At 43.9% G+C, this 19397-nt stretch overlaps 2 pseudogenes; one reads left to right on the top strand and one right to left on the bottom strand.

The window, feature by feature from the left end:
- Positions 1-1696: 1696 nt before the first annotated feature.
- The window catches only part of LOC129652740 (coiled-coil domain-containing protein 3-like), a 43138-nt pseudogene continuing 25437 nt past the window's right edge, over positions 1697-19397 (bottom strand).
- LOC129654350 (uncharacterized) lies at positions 7867-7985 on the top strand (annotated as a pseudogene).

Below are 19397 nucleotides of genomic sequence, written 5' to 3'. Positions count from 1 at the left end.
CTTGACATTTTATAACAGATAAATTTCTGAAAGCCTGGGTTTATTTCAACTGTACCACAGTAGTATTTTCAAAAGTATATAATTTGTGTACTATCTGTTCTTTTTTATGGCTGACCCACTCCAGTGTTCTTGCCTGGAGAATCCCAGGGATGGGAGAGCCTGGTGGACTGCCATCTATGGTGTCGCACAGAGTCGGACACGACTGAAGTGACTTAGCAGCAGCAGCAACATAGGATTTTTTAGATAAAGAGGAAGTAGCGGTGATGCAGCTGCAATGGGCTGGGCATGCTCCAGGAAAGCCGGGGGTGGGGGGGCACACTGCAAAGGGCCAGGACGTGTCACTGAGCTGGCCTCGCTTAGCCTGTCCACTCGCTCTCCCCACACCTTCAATAGCGCAGAGGAGACATGCAATGTCCGCTGCAGTCCACTGGCTTGGGGTGCTGCCCCTTATAATACATGATGAATGAGAAGTGCAGCTGGAGCCCCATCCCCTGGGGACTGGCACACATACTGATTTCACGTGGCTGGAACCACACCCTCTGTTGTGCCTTTGTGTAAGGGCAGGAGAAGAGGGTTGGTTCAGGAAAGTAACCTCATCTCAGGAAGAAGCACAACTTCAGCCTATTTAATGCAGCTCTGCTCCAGCTGTAAAAGCTGGAGGGGGAGGGACACAGGAAGGGCCCCAGAGGTCCACACAGACACATGGTCATGTGGCTGCCACCTCATTTCTGTGAGTCATAGGTAAACACAGAGGCTTTAACAACTGAAAAACGGGGAGAACTGTGTTCTGCATTGCACACAAAATAAATAAACTACAACTGGGTCCAAGTCTTGGGTTCATCTTGGGATCAATGAACTGGGACGAGAAAGTTCGCATATCCAGTCAATCCACTGGGCATCCAAAGGTCAAGACAACCTGAGAAAAGGGAAAACTTCCTCTAGCAGCTTCAACAGCTTTTGAGGCAAAAGCCTCTGAAACTGCATTAACAAGAAGGAAACGAACATACTGACGCTGCCTAAGACAAAACGTCACTTACTAAATTTAAAACACTGTTTGAAAAAAGCACACAAAAATCTGATAAACTACTTCTGGGATAGTAATGATTAACTTCTATTCAGGTAGTTATCAGTTCTGAATATTTGAATACATATTTCTGAAATTATATTTAAGAAGGCAACATTACTTTTTACACTGATCTTTCAAAAAAGTACAGTATTTGAAATAGTGACATTCACCATTTTCATCTCTTTCATTGATAAAACCATACCAAGAGCAAAAAACAGTACAACTCTCAGATCGTTCTTTAATTAACTAGTAATTATTATATTATACATAAACCATTGTGCTAAGCATGGAATATGAAAATCCTATTAGTAAGGAATTTATGGGGAAACAGTGGAAACAGTGGCTGACTTAATTTTGGGGGGGCTCCAAAATCACTGCAGATGGTGACTGTAGCCATGAAATTAAAAGATGCTTGCTCCTTGGAAGGAAAGTTATGACCAACATATTAAAATATGTCATTTTAATTATTAAAATAATTAAAAAGCAGAGACATTACTTTGCCAACAAAGGTCCATCTAGTAAAGGCTATGGTTTTTCCAGTAGTCCGTATGGATGTGAGAGCTGGACTATAAAGAAAGCTGAGAGCCGAAGAACTGATGCTTTTGAACTATGGTGTTGGAGAAGACCCGAGAGTCCCTTGGACTGTAAGGAGATCCAACCAGTCCGTCCTAAAGGAGATCCGTCCTGAGTGTTCATTGGAAGGACTGATGTTGAAGCTGAAACTCCAATACTTTGGCAACCTGATGTGAAGAGCTGACTCATTGGAAAAGACCCTGGTGCTGGGAAAGATTGAAGGCAGAAGGGGAGGACAGAGGATGACATGGTTGGATAGCATCACCGACTTGATGGACATGAGTTTCAGCAAGCTCCAGGAATTGGTGATGGACAAGGAAGCCTACTGTGCTGCAGTCCATGGGGTTGCAGAGTCAGACATGACTGAGCAACTGAGCTGACTGACTGATCCATTTAACATTTACTGAATAGTTCCTATGTGCCCAGTACTACCTGAATCTAAGTGCTCGGGATGTTGCTGTGGATAAAAGAAATAGTTCTGCCATCTTTGGCCTTGTATATTAATGGACATGACTCAGGAATTAGTATGAGTTCTGTTTGTATACAAGGCATATTTTATTACACAAGGCATCTCTTATTTATAAGGGATGCTTTAAGTTCCTCTACTGAAGATAGTGATCAAAACAATCCAGAATATTCCCACCTAAACCAGTATCACTGTGAACCACTCCACAAAATGATTGTTTTCCTGACACAGTAAAAGTCTGAACCATCAGATTTAATGACATCAACAATATAAAGAAAACCACAAATGTAACCAGTTTCAGTTGGTGCTGGTTCTCCTTTCATGGAGTACGATGGTAAGAAATTCTGGGTAGCTATCTGGTTTTTCCACAGTCAGAAATTTCTATTTTGTGAAGTTACTTTACTTTAAAGGCAAAAATCTCCCAAAGAAAATATTCTAAATCACTGCAAAATAAACTCTCCTTATAAATACAGTTGTCCCCAATGTTCTGTTTTTTTTTTTTTCTGTATATGTTTCTGCACATGGATATACCAGCTTAAAATAAAACATTCATGCCTTCATATAATGTACAGACATATACCCTATGTATCTGCAGAAAGACATGTACATAAGTACATGGAATATGTGTATGAGATACAGTTACACATACATCAGTGAAATCTGACACGGTTACAACCTGTTGAAGACATTGTTCTCCCTGGTGTTTCCTTGTTTCTTCCACATGGTTCTTGGTTGAGAGCGGGTTGGCAGGAAGGATGAGGGAAATGAAAGCTCTGAACACCTCTAAACAGTTCCATTTTTTCCAAGTTTTCCATCATGTAGTGACCACCAGGTAACAAAACACTCATGCTTTCCTCTCCAGTTCATTAATGAGTCACACGCCTGTGCCCACAATGGGCACCAGATACCAGCACTGCGTTCACCACAGCTGTGTATTTCACCTGTGGACTGGGTGATGCTTCATGAGAAATACCTGCCCATGAAGGTCCTGGCCTCACAGAGACATCATGTGGGCATGTGCTTTAAAAGTACCGAATCTAAGAACAGACATACAGGTGGAACACCCTGTTCTCAAGGGAGAGGTTGAGGAAGAGGGTCAGAAAAGCCCAGGAGCAACCAAATCAGGTCCCATTTAAACACAGAGTCTTAAATACCAGGCAGACCACAGACAAGAACAGAAACCAAGGAAGAAAATGGCCACACTGAGACTTTCCTAGATTCAATCAAGCACATTGAAGAGAGAATCGCTTTCTTACTACATGAATCAATGTTACTTAATGCCAAGCCCCAGCAAAAGTCATTTCACACAGCCCCCCCAGACTGCACTTCCCCAGAGCACATGCCCTGGTCGGTTCTCCTCATGCCAGTTTCCTGCCACTTTTTTAAGAGAAAGTGGTACTAGGAAAAAGATACCATGTCCTGACGCTCAGTGAAGGAAACTGTGGCAGACAGAGAAACAGAGACAGAATGAAATCACATCCCACTTCACCACAACACAGCATGTGTGACTTGGGCAGGTGGTGTGGACTCTCTCTGCCAAGTTTCCTCATCTATAAAATAGAGCAATAATAGCAGCTACTGAGGGTTTTCACATCAAGAGTAAATGCATCAGCACATCACACAATGTTCCTCTCAAATTACCTTCTGCCTAAGCATTGATTATATTTCAAAAGAAGGAATCTGAAAGACGGCACATACAACATGTTTTGAATCACAATTTTTAAAACTATGAGACCATGCATTTATTCAATACATTTCTACAAAGTATAAATTTTAACAAATCCAGACTTATGTAAATTCAGTGCCCCTGTATCAAACTTCCTCAGAGGACATGGAGGCAATGAGCCGAGAAGTGGACATTGACAAGAACTGTGCGTGTGTCAGATTTTCACACAGAAAACCTCCTGTTACTCACATTCTTATACAGATCTTGAAAGGTCTTCAGGTCAACCACAGAATTGTCCAAGTTCACCACAGCTGTGTGAAAAAGACAAAAAGAAAGTATAAACTGCCATAAAACAGCTGTGAAAACTGTCTGACCACCTCAAACAATAGTGACCATCCACAGAGCAGATTTCATGTCCTGCAGGCAGCAGGGGCTCTCTGCCTTCACCGCAGCTGCTCCCCATCGACAGAGACTGAGCTGAGCTGGGAACGTCAATGCGGCAGGTGCCAGGTGTCACAGCTTTCACACTCCACAAACACAAATCCCAAGAACAGGCCCCCATGGCCAGAGAGAAACCCACAGTCTGTCTCTTTCATGACTCACCTGAATAAATTTGAAAAATCTGCTTAATACCAGAAAAATAGACAACTCACTCATGTTACTGCCACATCCTAGTTCTATGCCAATAAGTGCACATATCTGCCAATTTATCTAAAGACATTTGGCAAAGGCTATATCTAATCACTAAATTGATAGGCTTAATATGGAAACAGGTGCATTTCCTGTTACAACCCTTTAAATTGTAATAATCAAAGGATAATTCTCCACTTGAAATCAAAACTCCACCTGAAGCTTTCTGCACACTCATGCCAGTCTTCTGTTTCACAGTTTGCATGGATTGCCAGTGATCAAGGATGTTAAGAGCTCTGACAATAAAAAGTTCTTTAATTAAAAAAATCTTACAAGCCATGAGAAGAGTGAGTGTATCTTGATCGATTAACTCAGTTAGAGGAGTGTTGCAGTTTCAGAAGTGGTGAAAGCACCAGGTACTTAAAGTATTAAAGGCAGAGGGGACTGGGAGAAGCAGAGGCCATAGTCTCTTCCGCCAGAGTCGAGCTGTGAGCTTAGTCCTGCTGGGCCAAGAGGATGTGACTCCAGCAGGGCTTTCCCTCCCCCATACAGCCGGCTATGAGTAGTTAAAGCTCAGAAACAACAGGGAATGGATTAGAACAGAGGCAGTGCCATCTTATATTTGAAAAGCTTGTATCTTTTTTAGAAGCAACTTTTTATGCATTAAAGTCACATTAGAGAGACTTCCCTGTTGGTCCAGTGGTAAAGAATCCAGCTGCCAATGCAGGGGACATGGGTTTGATCCCTGATCCAGGAACTAAAGCCTCACATGCCACAGGGCAACTAAGCTGCAGCTACTGAGTCCATGCACCACAACTAGAGGGTCTGTGAGCTGCAATAAGAGATCCTGAATGATGCAGAGAAGATTCTGTGTGTCACACCTGAGACCTGAGGCAGTCAACTTAATTAGTTAAAAGAAATCACGTCAGAGAAATACTAATGTCCCCCATGATTATCGGTTATTTTATTCCTCTGGACAATGAGCCATCAAACTAACCCTTACATATGAATATATATATCAACAGAGAAAACAGAAAATCTTCATAACTGAACAAATGACCAAGCATGACTTAATACACACCTAAACCAGCCCACCACATTTTATACATATTAACAAGATGTTGAGTAGACCACAAAATTATTCCAAGTGGATCATGATAAATATGTGTGCTCTTTAGATTTTTGTACATTTAAATATTTTGGAAAAAGTTTTTGTGAGACCCAAGTTTTTAGTCAAAACCATCTGTAATACAATGAAAGGAACATGCCAAGTTTCAGTGTGTAAACTCTGATTTTCTCTGTCATAGGTTATAAGTCCACAACTGTTTTTTTTTTTTTAAATCCATTAATAGTTTAATGCATGAGATGAGGAAATAAGTTTGTGTTATGACATTGTTTGACATTTTTGTTGTGACTTAATAGTCATAAATAGTTCATGTACCTTGAGAAGACAGGATATAACTATACATTATACATTCTGTTCTGTTTATATATTCTAAATCCTTATTTGTATTTTTCTTCTTGATCTCTTTTGACCAAAGTAGTTTAAAGTTACTCTTATCAATGTGCTTGTCTCTCCTTGTAAGTATTATGTAGTTTCTTTCTTACATAGTTGCATCTGTATTTTGAGGGGCAAAATTCAAATCTATTATAATTTCATTGTGAATGGTGGCTGTTAGTATTAAGAATATGTTTTCATTGTTTTGTTGTTGTCCACATAATGTTCCTGGCCTGAATTTTAAGTTGTCACATGTCAAGATCATAACCCTTGCTTTTTTGATTTGCATGTGTTGGGCCTAATTTCACTTCTCTTCATACTTTAGCCTTTCTGAAATATTTTGTTATAGCTAAGTTTTATTTAGAAGCAGAAGATATTAAGAAGAGGTGGCAAGAATACACAGAAGAACTATACAAAAAAGATCTTCACGACCCAGATAATCATGATGGTATGATCACTCACCTAGAGCCAGACATCCTGGAATGAAAAAGTCAAGTGGGCCTTAGTAAGCACCAGTATGAACAAAGCTAGTGCCAGGTGATGGAACTGCAGTTGAACTAGTTCAAATCCTAAAAGATGATGCTGTGAAAGTGTTGCACTCAATAGGCCAGCAAATTTGGAAAACTTAGCAGTGGCCAAAGGACTGGAAAAGGTCAGTTTTCATTCCAATCCCAAAGAAAGGCAATGCCAAAGAATGCTCAAACTACTGCACAATTGCAGTTGTCTCACACCCTAGCAAAGTAATGCTCAAAATTCTGCAAGCCAGACTTCAACAGTACATGAACCATGAACTTCCAGATGTTCAAGCTGGATTTAGAAAAGACAGAGGAACCAGAGATCAAATTGCCAACATCTACTTGATAATCAAAAAAAACAAGAGAGTTCCAGAAAAGCATCTACTTCTGTATTACTGACTATGCCAAAGCCTTTGACTGTGTGGATCACAATACACTGTGGAAAATTCTTCAAGAGATGGGAACACCTGACCACCTGACCTGCCTTTTGAGAAATCTGTATGCAGGTCAGGAAGCAACAGTTAGAACTGGACATGGAACAACAGACTGATTCCAAAAAGGGAAATGAGTACATCAAGGATGTATACTGTCACCCTACTTATTTAACTTATACACAGAGTACATCATGAGAAATGCTCGGCTGGATGAAGCACAAGCTGGAATCAAGATTGTTGGAAGAAATAACAATAACCTCAGATATGCAGATGACACCACCCTTATGGCAGACAGTGAAGAAGAACTAAAGAGCCTCTTGATGAAAGTGAAAAAGGAGAGTGAAAAAGTTGGCTTAAAGCTCAACATTCAGAAAACTAAGATCATGGTATCAGGTTCCATCACTTCATGTCAAATAGATGGGGAAACAGTGGAAAGAGTGACAGACTATTTTGGGGGCTCCAAAGTTACTGCAGATGGTGACTGCAGCCAGGAAATTATATGATGATTGCTCCTTGGAAGAAAAGTTATGACCAACCTAGACAGCATATTAAAAAGCAGAGACATTACTTTGCCAACAAAGGCCCATCTAGTCAAAGCTATGGTTTCCAGTGGTCATGTATGGATGTGAGAGTTGGACGATACAGAAAGCTGAGCACTGAAGAATTGATGCTTTTGAACTGTGGTGTTGAGAGTTTCTTGGACTGAAAGGAGATCAAACCAGTTAATCTTAAAGGAAATCAGTTCTGAATATTCACTGGAAAGACTGATGCTGAAGCTGAAGCTCCAATACTGTGGCCACCTGATACAAAAAAACTGACTCATTGGAAAAGACCCCGATGGTAGGAGGAAAAGGGGAAGACAGAGGATGAGATGGTTGGATGGCAACACCAAATCAATGGACGTGAGTTTGAGTAAGTCAGGGGAGAAGTCCGCCTGGCTCTCCTGATCAGCAGGCAGGTCAGACCAAAATGGAGACGCAGTGCAGGGCTTTCAGGGCACCTGGCAGCAGCTGCCTCTGTCCACAACCATACCACTCTGAACAGGCCCGATCTCGTCTGATCTCGGAAGCTAAGCAGGGTCTGGCCTGGTTAGTACTTGGGTGTGAGACCGCTTGGGAATACTGGGTGCTGTCATCTTTTTGCCTCCCCTCTCCTTTTGCCCCCAGGCCCCAGGCACGTTTAGCGCCGCAAAACCCACCTGCCCCTGACCCCTGGCACCCCACCACGCTCAGAGCCGTCACCTGCCTTTAGGTTGGCCAGCCGGCCGGTCAGTCAGCCAGCCAGCCGGCAGGCCTGGAAGGCACCAGAGTCCCTACTGTTGGGTCCCTGAAGCCCCAGCCCCTCCCTGGGTGGGTGGCAGGGGCTTCGACTCCTGCAGGACACCTGGGTTGCCCTTGCGCGGCCCGGGAGCCCCTCCACATTCAGCTCCCAGGAACCCAGATGACCATCTGGTCTCTGTCTGAGGCTCCCTGGGCAAGCAGGGCAAAGACTAATAGAGTTTTGCCAAGAAGATGCACTGGTCATAACAAACACCCTTTTCCAACAACACAAGAGAAGACTCTACACATGGACATCACCAGATGGTCGACACCGAAATCAGATTGATTATATTCTTTGCAGCCGAAGATGGAGAAGCTCTATACAGTCAGCAAAAACAAGACCAGGAGCTGACTGTGGCTCAGATCATGAACTCCTTATTGCCAAATTCAGACTGAAATTGAAGAAAGTAGGGAAAACCACTAGACCATTCAGGTATGACCTAAATCAAATCCCTTATGATTATACAGTGGAAGTGAGAAATAGATTTAAGGACCTAGATCTGATAGATAGACTTCCTGATGAACTATGGAATGAGGTATGTGACATTGTACAGGAGACAGGGATCAAGACCATCCCCATGGAAAAGAAATGCAAAAAAGCAAAATGGCTGTCTGGGGAGGCCTTACAAATAGCTGTGAAAAGAAGAGAAGCGAAAAGCAAAGGAGAAAAGGAGAGATATAAGCATCTGAATGCAGAGTTCCAAAGAATAGCAAGAAGAGATAAGAAAGCCTTCTTCAGCGATCAATGCAAAGAAATAGAGGAAAACAACAGAATGGGAACGACTAGAGATCTCTTCAAGAAAATTAGAGAAACCAAGGGAACATGTCATGCAAAGATAGGCTTGATAAAGGACAGAAGTGGTATGGACCTAGCAGAAGCAGAAGATATTAAGAAGAGGTGACAAGAATACACAGAAGAACTGTACAAAAAAGATCCCCATGACCCAGATAATCACGATGATGTGATCACTGACCTAGAGCCAGACATCCTGGAATGTGAAGTCAAGTGGGCCTTAGAAAGCATCACTACGAACAAAGCTAGTGGAGGTGATAGAATTCCAATTGAGCTATTACAAATCCTGAAAGATGATGCTGTGAAAGTGTTGCACTCAATATGCCAGCAAATTTGGAAAACTCAGCAGTGGCCACAGGACTGGAAAAGATCAGTTTTCATTCCAATCCCAAAGAAAGGCAATGCCTAAGAATGCTCAAACTACCACATAACTGCACTCATCTCACACGCTAGTAAAGTAATGCTCAAAATTCTGCAAGCCAGACTTCAGCAATATGTGAACCATGAACTTCCTGATGTTCAAGCTGGTTTTAGAAAAGGCAGAGGAACCAGAAATCAAATTGCCAACATCCACTAGATCATGGAAAAAGCAAGAGAGTTCCAGAAAAACATCTATTTCTGCTTTATTGACTATGCCAAAGCCTTTGACTGTGTGGATCACAATAAACTGTGGAAAATTCTGAAAGAGATGCGAATACCAGACCACCTGATCTGCCTGTTGAGAAATCTGTATGCAGGTCAGGAAGCAACAGTTAGAACTGGACATGGAACAACAGACTGGTTCCAAATAGGAAAAGGAATTCGTCAAGGCTGTATATTGTCACCCTGCTTATTTAACTTCTATGCAGAGTACATCATGAGAAATGCTGGACTGGAAGAAGCACAAACTGGAATCAAGATTGCTGGGAGAAATATCGATAATCTCAGATATGCAGATGACACCACTCTTATGGCAGAAAATGAAGAGGAACTAAAAAACCTCTTGATGAAAGTGAAAGTGAAGAGTGGAAAAAGTTGGCTTAAAGCTCAACATTCAGGAAACACAGATCATGGCATCTGGTCCCATCACTTCATGGGAAATAGATGGGGAAACAGCAGAAACAGTGTCAGACTTTATTTTTTGGGGCTCCAAAATCACTGCAGATGGTGACTGCAGACATGAAATTAAGAGACGCTTACTCCTTGGAAGGAAAGTTATGACCAACCTAGATAGCATATTCAAAAGCAGATACATTACTTTGCCAAAAAAGGTTCGTCTAGTCAAGACTATGGTTTTTGCTGTGGTCATGTATGGATGTGAGAGTTGGACTGTGAAGAAGGCTGAGTGCCGAAGAATTGATGCTTTTGAACTGTGGTGTTGGAGAAGACTCTTGAGAGTTCCTTGGACTGCAAGGATATCCAACCAGTCCATTCTGAAGGAGATCATCCCTGGGATTTCTTTGGAGGGAATGATGCTGAAGCTGAAACTCCAGTACTTTGGCCACATCATGTGAAGTGTTGACTCGTTGGAAAAGACTCTGATGCTGGGAGGGATTGGGGGCAGGAGGAGAAGGGGATGACAAAGGATGAGATGGCTGGATGGCATCACTGACTCGATGGATGTGAGTCTGGGTGAACTCCGGGAGTTGGTGATGGTCAGGGAGGCCTGGCGTGCTGAGATTCATGGGGTCGCAGAGTCGAACACTACCGAGCGACTGAACTGAACTGAACTGGGCAAGCCTCAGTCAATCCTGGAGGCTGCCCCACCACCGGCCCCACCATCAACCCCAGCCCCATCCTCACAGGTGACCGCACGTGCTGCACGCATGCAAGCACACACCCACAGAGACACACAGACACAAATACACAAAGACACACCCAGCCTCTGAGATGGGTCAAGAGCCGGAAATCCCAGGTATCAGAGACAGAGAAAGAGAGAGAGAGAGGCATCAAGAGGACCACACAGCCTTCCCATCCCCTGACCTCCACACACTCCACCCTCCATTCTGAGTATCCACCCGGCCCCCCGTTGACCCGACTACACCCTCGCCCACCGACACACTCACACACACACTCTCACTCACTCACCCTCTGACCTGGGGACGGGGTCTGGGTCTTGCCTAAGGTAGCCAATCCGAAGGGGACCTTTGAGATCTCAGCTGCGAAGAAGAAGTCTTGGAGACCCTACTGGTGACTGCCAGCCCCAGGGCACCGTGTCCGGCCTGGGCTCGGCCCAAGGCTGACGCCCCTCCCTTGGGGAAGCTGCTACTTCCTCACAGTCTCTCTGAGGTATGTCATGGTGGGTGCCAGTGTGTCTGTCTCGGATCGGATGCCATTCTCTTTCCCGTGTCTGTCTCGCGTTTTCCGTCTGTCAGTGGCTCTGTGTCTCCCTCTCTCCTTCTGTGCCTCCGTGTGTGTGTGTCTGTGTGCGTTGTGTGTGCTCGCACACGTGTCTGTCTCCCCCTCGCCATCTTTGAGTCTGTCTCTGAACCTTTGTCTCTTTCTGACTCTGTGTTTGCTGATACCGGGCCTTCCATCCCTTCCTCCGCCCCCGGCTTCTCCCAGGTGCTATGACTTTGGCTCTTGCTGGCGAACTTGCGTCTGTCGTCTGTCTCACTTGGCCTGGCTGCGTGTGAGTGTCTGTGTGTCTGTCCGTGTGCTTGCCTGTCGCTCAACTGCTCTCTCAGGAAGGTCCTGAGCTTGGGGCGTGGCGTGGAGCAAGGGGGAGTCTCGGTAGGGCAAAGGGGCAGGGCTGACGCTCTCCAGTCGACCACGCTGGTGGCTCCCCGTGCGTTTGGGCACTGGGCAGGTGCGGGGCACGATGGGCGCTCCGGGCCCCGGCTGGACTGCACCTAGGCCCAAAGGAGGCTCAGAGGACCACGAGCCGCTGGCAGCTGCGGGCCGCCAAGCCAGACACCTCTGGGGCCACGTGGCCCTATGCAGCGAATGGGATGGGGCGGGCCTGGAGAGGCCCAGGGTGGGAGAGCGCTGAGACCTCCTAGCCCCTCACCCAATCTCCCAGCCCCCACACACACTCCCAGCCGCCTGCTCTGGGTCCCAGAAGCCTTCCGGACGCGGGTGCTGGCCAAGGGTGGCAGTGTGTGGGGGCCGGGTAGCTTTGGCCGGCCGCCTGGCTGCCCGCCTTGGCTGCCTGGAGTCTGGTGGCGGGTCCTGCGGCGCATGTACAGCACATGTCAGGGGAGAAGTGCGCCTGGCTCTCCCGACCAGCAGGCAGGTCAGAGCGAAATTGAGATGCAGCGCAGGGCTTTCAGGGCGCCAGGCAGCAGCCGCCTCTATCTACAAGCCTGAATAGGCCTGATCTCATCTGATCTCGGAAGCTAAGCAGGGTCGGGCCTGGTTAGTACTCGATGTGAGACCACTTGGGAATACCGGGTGCTGTCGTCTTTTTGCCTCCCCTCTCCTTTCGCCCCCCGGCTCCAGGTGCGGTTGGCGCTGCAAAACCCACCTGCCCCTGATGTTCCCATTTCTTTGCCCAGAAAATGAAACTAACTACAATATACCTGCAACCACAATAAGCACCCACACACCCAGGCTATTTTCCAGCTATACTTACATGCTATGAGGACATGATCCCTTTTCGGTACATGTAAAACACAAAATGACACGCTCATGTCATTAGGTATTTTTAAAATTAGATTAGCACTTTGCCCTTCTTTACACATCAGTCATGATTACTTATCTCAATAGCTAGTTTCTATTTTATGTCAGGAAGTATCTACTAAGACAGTCGCTGTTCATATTATTCTCTTAAGTCTGTACAGTGATGGAAGCCAACTCCCTAGCCTGGAAGGACGGGGTCCTGGGCACCGTATCTGACTTTTGACAGTTGACTTGCACTTTCAACAAGAGATAATGTGCCCTCGCTAAGAGGCACTGAGTGATTGTCATCTGAGACAGAATCTATGGGACTGCAGCTTCTTCACGCGGGGCGGATGCATGTTGATGTATGGCAAAACCAATACAATATTGTAAAGTAAAAATAATAATAATAATAATAATAATAAAGAAAACCTAAGGGATAGCCAAGGCTACATTTCCTTCTGTTTTTTAAGCTAGGGGATGCTTTCTGTGAAGCTTACATGGGAGTTACAAAAATAAAGACATAAAAGAGCCTCCAGGAACTACCAGCGATCGTAGATTGGAGTCAGAGAATGATTTCTCCTACCCATCCTTGCATCGCGGTGAGGAACTGAGGCCCAGACACAGCTGGTAGGGAGACAAAGACGAGTCTGTCTCCCCACTGTCCCACTTCTCCCCATCCCAGACTGGCACACAGACCAGATGCCTGACAACACGTAGCAGTTACTCTGGGGGATACCTCAGACTTTTCTAATTTAGCAGCATTTTAGTTCACATATGTGACAGTGCACAGAAAAAGTAAAAGGCATTCATGGTTTAAATCATACAACGTATTGTTAACCTTCATTGAAAATTCATTTCACCTGGATTAAAGCATGGTCTCCACCTGGGCCCCACAAGCCTCCTTTGGGCTTCTCCTCTCCCGCTGCCCCACCCGCTAAGCACACTCTGGTCACACTAGCCTTCCTGCTGCCCTGTGCACACAGTCCTGCTCCCTCCAGGGGATCTGGGTGTGTGGGGATCTCTGAACACATACCCTCTTTCTCCCTGCTCCATGGATCACCCCATTCCCTGTTGCTCTCTCCACAAAGTCGATCCTCAAACAAAATGCTATAGAATTCACTTGTTTGCTGACTTATTTCTCTATCTTACTTGACTAAATCAAACTCTATGAAGTCAGATACTTTGTAGATTCTTTTCCTTACTGACTCCCCAGCACCTAGAACAGTGCCTGACACACAGTAGATGTGTGAAATATTTGCTGAGTGTTGTGGGAGGGGATGAAAGGTGAGAGCAAAGAATGATGAAACCACGGAAACAAAGCGGGAGCCCCAGGAGAGTGGGTGCTGAGGCGGGCACAGGTCACCATGCCATTGCTAGGGCTGCACCTAAGTTCAGGGCACATCTTTCAGAACAAAATCACTGAGAACAGTATGGCATAATCACTCACCAACAGGTATCACTGTGGCAACAATACTAACAAGCAGCTTTAATACACAAGTGTTTTCCCAAATACTATATTTCACTAAGTTAATCAAAAGATGTTTCTCTTATACTGACAGATCTCTATTTTCAACTCAACACAAGAGCTGGCCATTTTTGAAGAAAGATCTTTAACATCAAAGTGAGGACAGTTAATATTAAAGCAAATCCAGGCTCTAGAACACTTCTGTTTTCTGCTGGTTTTAATCATCTTCAAATCCTCCAAAACAACAGACTTGAGACGAGACCCTGGGGCTTTGTAGAAACGAGGACATTTTCTCTTCGTTGTCTGTCTATGCAGGCGATGCAGGCAGAGCCCACAGGGTCTCCAGGGGGGTCACAAATAGCCTTTCCCTTAGAGACACATACAGTGTTTCCTGTCTTTTTTTTTTTTTTTTTAATAGTCCTAGGTCATGCAACCTGCTCCAAAAAGCAAACATCTGGATTCTGATGGTAAAAAGAATGTCATCACCTCACCAAAACAAAGAACTAGAGAGTGTTATCAATATTCCACTGTTTTGAACACCTACATCTAAACTTTGATCTGAATTGAGTTCATCCTCTCACCCTCACCTCTTTCACTACTTCCTTGAATCAGTGTGTTATGCCTATGAGAAATTTATACATCAAAATATTCTTTTCAAGATCATAAGCTGGAGCACAGGAGTTCTAGAGGGTTCAGATTTTAAGGTGAAAGAAATGTACAGAAAAACTACAAAGTAAGGGGGGAAAATGAGAATAATCAAGAGAAGAAAGAAAAACGTCGAGGAGAAGGGAAACAAGAAGAATAAGAAGGAAAAAGAAGGAAGGGGAAGCAAAAGAGTAAAGGGAAGCATGAAAACTCACAAAGGGCTGCCCACTGAGGGATACACAGGCTGGCCTCTGCCCAGTGCAGGGCCTCTGAGTACTGGGCCAGTCAGGAGCCGGTGGGAAGGTAGGGGAGAAACCCACTGTGTTCCAGTGTCCTCAGAGTGTGGACCCCTCATGCAAACTACCAGGGCACTGGCCTCCCACCCCTCCTCCCAGAACTGGGGAGCTTTTCAGAACTGCCTTCTGTCAGCCCTGCATCCGCAGACAGTCCCTCTTCATCATCAGGACAGGTGTTTTCAGAGTGACCCAGGGAGAGCTCTCAAGAGCACATCTCACACTGCCAACTCCTCCACCCACCCTTCCTAAGGATTAAGAAAGTCAGTTCAGTTCAGTTCAGCAACTCAGTCAGGTCTGACTCTTTGCCACCCCACAGACTGCAGCACACCAGGCTTCCCTGTCCACCACTAACTCTTGGAACTTACTCAAACTCACATCCTTCGAGTCGGTGAAGCCATCCAACTAGAAGTCCAAGAAACTAGACTGGTTTAAAAAAAAAAAATTATTGTCTGAAGTAGAGTGGGAGAAAGAACATTCCTGACAAAAATTTAAATGCTCCATTAAAAATAAAAAAAACAAAAACCTCACAAAAATTTCTGGGTGCTCCACAATTCCAAATATGCTTCAAAAATGATCTCTTTATCATCACAAATAAGCCAGTGACTTACAAAACAAAACACACCTGGATGAGGTTTACATCTGTAGAGAGGACAGGAAGAAAAAAGATAGGATATGCAACTCAATGGACATGGGCTTGGGTGGACTCCAGGAGTTGGTGATGGACAGGGAGGCTTGGTGTGCTGTGGTTCATGGGGTCACAAAGAGTCGGACACAAGTGAGTGACTGAACTGAACTGAACACGGGCTGATTTAACAAAAACTGAACATGGAAAATCATCTCCAGGAGACATGGTTGATCTGCTTGAGAGCATTTTATTCCTGTGTCAGGTGGCAGGTTGAGAGATAACACCCCCTGGCCCCTTACAGAATCTCTGCTTTTCCTCAAGTGAACATGGAGTCAAGCATCAGGACAAACCTGGAAATCAGTTGAGAATGTACTTCACACTATATTTCATCCCACAGAAGCTCCTTTATTTAGAAGCCATAGAAACACTTCTTTTGGATACTAGAGGACAGAAGAGTTGTCCTTCTGAGACTATTTCTTTTCATCTCACAGCCATGGGGCATGATCCAGCTGTGTTCCCACTTCCCTTTCTACCTTAAACCTGAGGGATAAATGTCAACCACCTTTAAAAACTGCAAGTCCTTCTGAAATTCATTTCAGCATTTTGGTTCACCTCAGTACTATACTCAATTTCTTTCAATTTGATCTATTTCCCTCTCTCATCTTTTTGTATACCTCACATATTCATAAGCTGCTCATATATTTTTTTGGAACCAAGGTGGATTACCATTCTTTTAGCCAGTGAGAAAACACAGGTCTTAGGATTCCTATACAAAAAGTTTGTCATGTTTCTACCAGCTATCCTTCTGTATTTTCCTCCAGGATTTTCTGTGCCCAAATTGCTTTTCTAAAATCAGTCGTCTGTTCAATGTCTTGACCATTCACATTTTTAAAGAAAGATAATGGACTTGGACTTCCCTGTTGGTTCAGTGGTTAAGAATCTACTTGCTAATACTGGGGACAGGAGTTTGATCCCTGATTCAGAAAGATCCCACATTCCAAGGGACAAGTAAGTCCACGAGTTGCAACGACTGAAGCTGGAGTGCCTAGAGCCCATGCTCCACAACAAGAGAAGCCACTGCAATGAGAAGCCCCAGCACCACAACCAGAGAAAGTCTGCAAATAGTGACAAAGACCCAGCCCAGCCAGAAATAAATAAATAAAATTAAAATTTTCGGAAAGCATTTATTCAAACAAAGAAAAAAGGGACTTTCCGCAGTCCAGTGGTTAAGACTCCATGTTCCCACTGCAGGGGGCCCAGGTTTGATCCCTGGTTGAGGAACTAAAAGTCCCACATGTAGCAATGAAGATCCTATGTGCTGCAACTAAGACCAGGAACAGCCAAATAAACATATATACTTTTAATTTTTTTTTTTTTTACAAAAAAGGAAGATAACGGCCTTGATTTTCCAAAGATGCACCAAGAATGATCAAGTCACTCTCACACCTTGACCCTGTTCTCCACGAATTCAAAACTAAAATTAAGTCTCTCTGCATAAATCTATCAAGTAACCTTTGGAGCTTGGTGATGAGCCCTTAAAATGGTCCTCAGTCTCTTTCAGCACACGCAGAATTCCATCAAATATAATACTTGCATTCATGTGCTAAGTAGATATTTTATTAATATTTGTATCTTTTTCAACAAAATATCTTCATTTATTCACTCAATATTTAAGTATATACTGTATCCAAAGGTCTTGAAATGTTAGTAGTCTACACAGAAGACAGATAGTAGATACAGATCAGATCTAAACCTAAGTAATGATAGAGATATGAATAAAATGCCAGGAGGCTCCAGAAAAACCACCGTGGTGGGGGTGGGTTGCATCAAATAAGTAAAGGGAAATGAAGAGAGAGAAGATAAGGAGAAAAGATAACTGGAAAGGATCCCTTCTTATTAACGTTTCTGCTACAAACTTCTGGAGCAAGCACATTACTCTCTAACTTCCTTTCCAGCCTGTCCTTCTAGGAGATTTCACTCTACGGACTTCAGATGGTCAGCCTCAGCACCTCAGGCTTCTCTGTGGAGGAAACACAAAGACACTGTAGGAACCGAAGATCCCCAAGAACCCATAACCCCTGAGGCCTCACTGCAGCCTCTGCACCTAGATTCACATAGAGGAAGGTCAGTTTCTTCACCAGTAGATGAAGGTGGAGAAAACCAGTTTCACAAAATGGATTGTGGAAAAACAGAAGTGCAGTCCCCGAGAAAGGCAGAAAAGGCAGCACCATAAATCTGAATTAGCCTGCCATGTGGATTAGTGGGGCTTCCCAGGTGGCACTAGGGGTAAAGAATCCACCTGCCAATGCAGGATACAAGGGGACCCCAGTTTAATCCTTGGGTTGGGAAGATGGCAATGGAAACCCACTCCAGTATTCTTGCCTGGAGAATCCCTTGGACAAGGAGACTGGGGGATACAGTCCATAAGTTTGCAAAGAGTCAGACACGACTGAAATGACTTAGCATGCACACATGGGGATTAGTAAAGAGTGTAAAGAGGAGCCAAAAGGCCAAAGAAAAGTCAAAGAAAACCAAGTTGTCAATTTTCTAAGATAGAACCACAAGTCTTTCTTCTTCAGAAAGAAAAATAATCAGTGAGTTGTTTTACTTTAAAACAAAGCTGCTGGGCATACACACTGAGGAAACCAGAAGGGAAAGAGACACGTGTACCCCAATGTTCATCGCAGCACTGTTTATAATAGCCAGGACATGGAAGCAACCTAGATGTCCATCAGCAGATGAATGGATAAGAAAGCTGTGGTACATATACACAATGGAGTATTACTCAGCCATTAAAAAGAATACATTTGAATCAGTTCTAATGAGGTGGATGAAACTGGAGCCTATTATACAGAGTGAAGTAAGCCAGAAAGAAAAACACCAATACAGTATACTAACGCATATATATGGAATTTAGAAAGATGGTAACAATAACCCTGTGTACGAGACAGCAAAAGAGACACTGATGTATAGAATAGTCTTCTGGACTCTGTGGGAGAGGGAGAGGGTGGGAAGATTTGGGAGAATGGCATTGAAACATGTATAATATCATGTATGAAACGAGTTGCCAGTCCAGGTTCGATGCACGATACTGGATGCTTGGGGCTGGTGCACTGGGACAACCCAGAGGGATGGAATGGGGAGGGAGGAGGGAGGAGGGTTCAGGATGGGGAACACATGTATACCTGTGGCAGATTCATTTTGATATTTGGCAAAACTAATACAATTATGTAAAGTTTAAAAATAAAATAAAATTAAAAAAAATAAAATCAGTTCAATAAAAAGGATTTTAAAATGTAAAAAACAAACAACAAACAAACAAACAAACAAAAAAACAAAGCTGAAAGGGACCACATGCTGCAAACAGTAATTTTAGCTGTGAAGTCACTACACACAGATCACAGTCAAGTGCACTGGAAATAGTTTATCACTATTAATAATCATATTATCAGTATTTGCAATTAATATGTATTTTTCAAAAAACGTAGGGTCTATGCATGGTTTTCAGTGTTACTGACATTGTCACTTGCCTGCTTATGACAGGGAGGGTGAATGGTCCCAGAATGAGAATGCCCTGCAGAATCCCACAGAATCACAATAGGAAAAGTTTAGCAAGGGCCATTAGACCATTTTGGACAAAACAGTTACTGGGCTCTTGGGTTTATTAACAGATCAGCTGGAGAAAAAATAAGTCACTACATTAAACTATTTTCTACTTATCTCCACCATCCTCTTTAAGAATACACATTTTAAAAGGAGACAAATTGTTATATTAAAAATTGCTACTCTGGCATTTTGCAAGTTATATCGAATAACAAAGAAAA

The sequence above is a fragment of the Bubalus kerabau genome, chromosome 5 (assembly GCF_029407905.1).
Source record: "Bubalus kerabau isolate K-KA32 ecotype Philippines breed swamp buffalo chromosome 5, PCC_UOA_SB_1v2, whole genome shotgun sequence".
In the NCBI taxonomy this organism is placed as follows: Eukaryota; Metazoa; Chordata; class Mammalia; order Artiodactyla; family Bovidae; genus Bubalus; species Bubalus kerabau.
The sequence above is the reverse complement of the archived record's forward strand: the minus strand, read 5'-3'. Positions and strand labels throughout refer to the sequence as shown.